The sequence below is a fragment of the Bubalus kerabau genome, chromosome X (genome assembly GCF_029407905.1).
Source record: "Bubalus kerabau isolate K-KA32 ecotype Philippines breed swamp buffalo chromosome X, PCC_UOA_SB_1v2, whole genome shotgun sequence".
Classification (NCBI taxonomy): Eukaryota; Metazoa; Chordata; class Mammalia; order Artiodactyla; family Bovidae; genus Bubalus; species Bubalus kerabau.
Genome location: NC_073647.1, coordinates 148,484,245 through 148,489,706, shown reverse-complemented (window position 1 = coordinate 148,489,706; position 5,462 = coordinate 148,484,245). Strand labels below are relative to the sequence as shown.

Sequence of the window (5,462 nt, the reverse complement as noted above, 5' to 3'; positions counted from 1 at the left end):
ACGACTCCTGAGAGAAATGGATGAAAGGAGCTGGGCCTTCTACAATTTGCAAGGTATTTTTATGTTTTCAATTTATTTGTTTACTTTAATTGGAGAATAATTACTTTACAATATTGGGATGGTTTTTGCCACACATGCAGAGCACCATAGATATTTTGAGCTTGAAGAACCAATTAAAAGTGGTCCATATTCCAAGTCTCTTTCAATGAAGTTGAATGGGAAATTACTGAGCCAGGGGGCAAGCATCCTATTGTGCATGACATTGACCATTAGAAGGAAATCAATCAAATGTTTCTTTTAACAGCAGAGCTTTTCTTCAGAGAGAGAGAGAGAAAGAGAGAAAATAACGTGTGTGCGCACATGCTCACAGGCACATGTAAGAAAGAGTAATTTAAGCCAACTAAAAGGTTGGAGTCTCAACAGTTCCTAGGAGTCTGAGAAGTTTGAGATAAGTGAGAGTGACGTAAACGGCACTAAGCACTGATGCTTTCATAATAAATATTCTATAGGTTTCTGGCAATCCAAGCCTTCAACTGAGGAAATAGCTACGCCAGTAGGGGTGATGCCATAGTTTTGGTCATCAAGGTAGCCCTACATTCACTATGTGCCTACTAATGGCATTTCTTGGAGAGACCTGAGCCCTCCCTAAGTAGCACCAGCTCTTCAGGCTCAGCCAGCTGCGGTTGCCATGGCCCAAGGGCAGGACAATTAACATTCACGAGTCTGATCAAGGGAAGAATTCCAAACACTGGGCCCTCCACCAAGAATGCAGCATCCTGACCCTCCTACTTCAAGACCTGAGACGTTTTCAGTAAAAATAACCCTCACTAACCATCACTCCTGTGGAAGACAAAGATAATTTGGGTGAAGTCACAAGGAGCTAAAAAGAAGTCTTTAGAGATCAAAGAGTTATACTCAGAAGGGGTCAGGAAATCCAGGATACAATGATTCATCTTACATCCGCCTGCTCTTTCCGAGCCTCAGACGGGGCTGGGAGGAGGCTATCTGTCCCACAGATAAAGCCTAACGTTGAATTAATTCCTAGTCCCATGCTGAAAAGAAACCTCATTTCACCATCTCAAATAAATGAGTAGTATGCACCTAAGGAACGTTCAAAACAGAGAGAGTCATCACGGTGACAGACTTGTAAAAGGCAGTTGCAGGAAATTGCACAAAATAAGCAGAATAAATATTACTGGAGTGAACTGGATGCTTTATGAAACCACCACCTGAAACTCCAACTTTCTTTCAGATTTCACTTTTCCTCCCTTCTCTTTTTTTGCCAGATGAATGTACTTCCAGCTGGACCAAGGAGAAGCAATGGTGTCAAACAACGACTTGTTAAGAAACACACACCTGTCATAAATGCAAGATTCTCTCAGGGGATATATTGAATTGCGTTCCCTGCTTCCTATGAAAAGGTGCAATGAAAAAATGAATTAACTATCAACTACCAGATGTTTCTAGCATCTCTATTAGTCTGAGAAAGATGAAACAATTGCTGCATTGTACAGATGTACAACTCACATAAACATAAGTATTTAGTATGTGGGAAGAAGGCTCTACTAAATGCGTCTGGAGAATAATTGATCTTTTCATTTTGGCGATGCTTCATCATAACAGGAAGACATCTCTTCTCCTTGAATTGACATATCTTATACCAACACAAAGAATAAGTGGGCATTTTTCTAAGGGTATAGTCATAAAGATAAGCATTTTTAGTTTAACTTTGCTTCACGGTGTCAGTTATAACTAACTTGAACTTCCTGGTGCTTCTCATACATGCATATTTCATGATTTCAAAGTGTTCTGGTTACAGAAAGCTCAAAGTACTGCAAATTCCATTCTCTGAATAACGAGAATGGGTTCCAGTGAGGAGAGGTGGTGTGATCAATGGTGTGGGAAGCACAGCGCTGCCTGCCCTGGAAAAATATTAAAGGAGAATATAATGAAAAAGAGAGAATAAACGGTTTTATTTTATTACACAGTGAATAAAGATACATTGTTCAAGTATGCAGAGCAGTCATCAATACATGTCATTCAAGGGAAGGGACACGATACATCATGACAAGAGCTTCAGTGTTTGCTGCTGGCTCTACATCATTGTGTCTTCCAAGCGATTGGGCTTTGTTTTCAGTTCCCTGTCATCTCAGTTCCAAAGGAGAACCATGAAATGGAAAGCAGAGGAGGAGGGGGACACCATTTTGTGTCACATAGTACACGGTTCACGAACAGGATTTGTTCAGATTTGGCTCACGTGTCAAAGCTGATGGATTTTCGCTACTGGCTGCATAGGCCCTTTCTGAAAGATTCTGAGATCATATCTGGGCAGAAAAAAGGTTGGAGTTTCTTAGCAATATCTGACAGTTCTCCAGAAAGAGAGGGTGTCAGCTCCCAGGCAGGAATTTTCCAGCTCAGAGCCTGGTAGCAGTTAAGAGAGTGGGCTCTGTGATCCACCAGACCTCAGTTCAAAGGCACAGCTCCACTACTTACAGGTTCAGACACTCTAGGAAACTTACTTCACCTCCCTAAGATGATTAATCCTACTTGAAAGAAGAGACAATAATGAAAATTACCCAAAGGGGCCATTGTAAAGATTAAATGAGATGATGTATGTAAAGGTTTCACGCATTTCATGGCATAGAGTAAGAGTGACAAGAAGGACAACTGTAGTGATGACAGGAATGGTCACCCTAACAGTAATAATAGCAGTGAAAAGTGAAAGTCGCTCAGCTGTGCGCTGAGCGAGACCCCATGGACGGTAGCCCGCAAGGCTCCTCTCTCCATGGGATTTCCCAGGCAAGAATACTGGAGTGGGTTGCTATTTCCTTCTCTGGGGGATCTTCCTGAGCCAAGGGATCATGGGTCTCTTACAATGGCAGGTGGATTCTTTACTATCTGAGCTACCAGGGAAGCCCAGTAATAGCAGTACTAACAGTCTAATAGCAATGGTAGCAGTAGTAGTGGGAGGAATGTTAGTAGCTTAAAGAACTACTAATGTGAAGTTTCCAGTATAGATTAGAGACAAAAACTATTGCCAAACGGGAGAGAAGAGAAGGGAAGGGAGGCAAGGAGGAAAGGAGGAGTGGGAGAGAGATTGGCAGAGATTGAAAAAGCGGTGTTCTAACCAGACAAGTCCACTGGAACCAGAAATCATCTCTGGAGATCATGGCCCAATGGTCATCACCCTTGCACTGAAGCGACCCTCTCAGCCCCTAGAGAGGTTTGCCCTTCTCTTGGGTGTTCTCAGTACTGTGACATGCGCTGCACCTACTGGACTAAAACTGTGCCAGTTCTTCTGAGGTCAGAGGTATGGTTTGAACTCTCTGACTATAGTGAGTATCAACCAAGAAAGAAGTGCGGCAGTGATTGGTGGTTGGGTTCTCCTGAAAATCTTGAAAAGGCAGAGAAAACAGAAATGGAGGGAAAGCCACCAAGCCTTGGGCTGATCCTTCATCCCACTGGTGTCAGCTCTTACGACTCTGCTTACTGAGTGGCACCCAAAGGTGAGTTATCAGGTGGCTTGGAGAACTGAGAGCCTGTGTGGATAAGTAAGAAAGAAGAAAATTAGTGAGAGGTTGAATGCTGAGAACACGATTGCGAGTTATGTTCCATCTGGATCCTGGAGCTACTAATTGTAACAGGGTGGGTTTGAGAGAATCAAAGACTCTCAGTGTTTCACAAAGGCAATATGCTCCAGTAAATTTATTAGAGAAATAATGCCCGCCTTCCAGACCAATATTGAAAAAAAGAACAAATTCAGATGGAGGAGATTAAAAGAATGTTAAAGAGCCCTGTTGGTAGAATAATAAAAGAAGGGCAGCTACAGATCATAGACTTTTATTCCTGGAATAAGCCTCTGAGATCATTTAACCTAATCCCATTATTTATAGGCAAAGAAATACACATCTTCTGGATAAGAGACCTTGGAAATAACCTATTAAAACCGGGCATTACTGTACTAGAAAAAGGAAGAGAATACAGAAATGGACATGCAGACTTAGAAGTTACCTAGGTACACGTGGTAACTGAAATCACGTACGATGATCCAGTTCACCCTAGCAGAGAGAAGAGATGCATTTCAGCTTCCAAGCAAAGCATGTACAGAGTAACACACCCATATTGAAACAGCCAAATGGGAAACACCCAAACATACATAACTCTATGATTCAAGCCATGTGACTCAACAGAGGAGGCTAGACAGTTATATTTCATATTTTTTTGTCTATCATTTGAACTTTATTTTTTACTCTTGGGATGATTCTGCTTCTTAAAGACTGTTAAGGAAATAAAGGCAGATTCAAAATTTATACAATGTTGATACTGTTTGGCCAACAACTGTAAATATGTAAAGGAAAAAGAATTTAAGAAAGACCTTTTGTCTGTTGGTAAGCAGTGAAAATATTTAGATCCAAGGTGAGTCACATACATATGTTTATATTAGAGAATCCAAAATAATTCATCATTCTTGAAAGCAGACATATGGGTTAAAATAGTTTCAATATTAAATAATAGGGCTCCACAATCTCAGATAACTCCAACAAAAATCATGGACTGCATATACACAGGGAAGGAAAAATAAAAGCAAGCTAATGACCTCATCTTACACGGGATTCATATAATTGTATTTCCTTTGTGAGACTGACAATTAGAGATATACAAGCTTCATTTTTTAATTTAATGGTAACTATTATAATTAAAATACATTCAGTGTTTCCAGAGGAAAACAGGTCAGGAATTAACTAATTACAGTTATGAATATTTATGATATGCCAGGCACTTTCAAGGTATTTATTTATATGGTCCTCCGAATGGGTAAATATAGTACCTATGAAATGGGTACTGTTTTTATCTCCACTTTACAAATTGTACAAATGAAGATATTGAGGTACAAAGAATTTAAGAGCTACTGATTCTTGAAATGTTGAAATGAGATCCATGAGCTGATGGTCTTAACATGCTACACATGCATCAAAAAATGGAAACCGGTAAGGACAACAGAAAAAATATTTTTCATGTAAATTGATGTTAGAAGCTCAAACATATTAACATAAACATAAACTTGTTTTAAAAATATTTAAGCAATAGAATTATCTATTATTTACAAGAGACTTGATACACAGAACAAAATGACGTAGAAACTTTACAAATTAAAAGGATGTGCTAATATGTATCAAGCCATTAAAAGCAAAACTAGAAAGCCCTACTCAGAGTGTAATAAATAATAAATCTAGCAATGCTGCATTTATGAAAAGTATAATTCACTATAAAATATAGCAGTCCGGATCAATACTGTGCAATAGAACTTTCTGTGACAATGGAAATATTCTATACTTGTGCTGTCCAGCATGGTACCTACTAGTCATGTGTGGCTACTAAGTATGGAAAATACAGCTAGAGTGGTATATTAACTGAAATTAAAATTAAAAATTTAAGAAGCCACATATGATGAGTGACTACAT

The 5,462-nt window shown here is 39.4% G+C and overlaps 1 long non-coding RNA gene across 1 annotated transcript; it reads right to left on the bottom strand.

The window, feature by feature from the left end:
• Positions 1 to 1,952: 1,952 nt before the first annotated feature.
• LOC129638553 (uncharacterized) lies at positions 1,953 to 4,936 on the bottom strand. Its single transcript, XR_008707905.1, has 2 exons — positions 4,012 to 4,936; positions 1,953 to 3,539 (listed from the first exon to the last, which is right to left on the bottom strand). It is a non-coding gene; the product is annotated as an uncharacterized LOC129638553 (long non-coding RNA).
• Between the last annotated feature and the right edge of the window lie 526 nt (positions 4,937 to 5,462).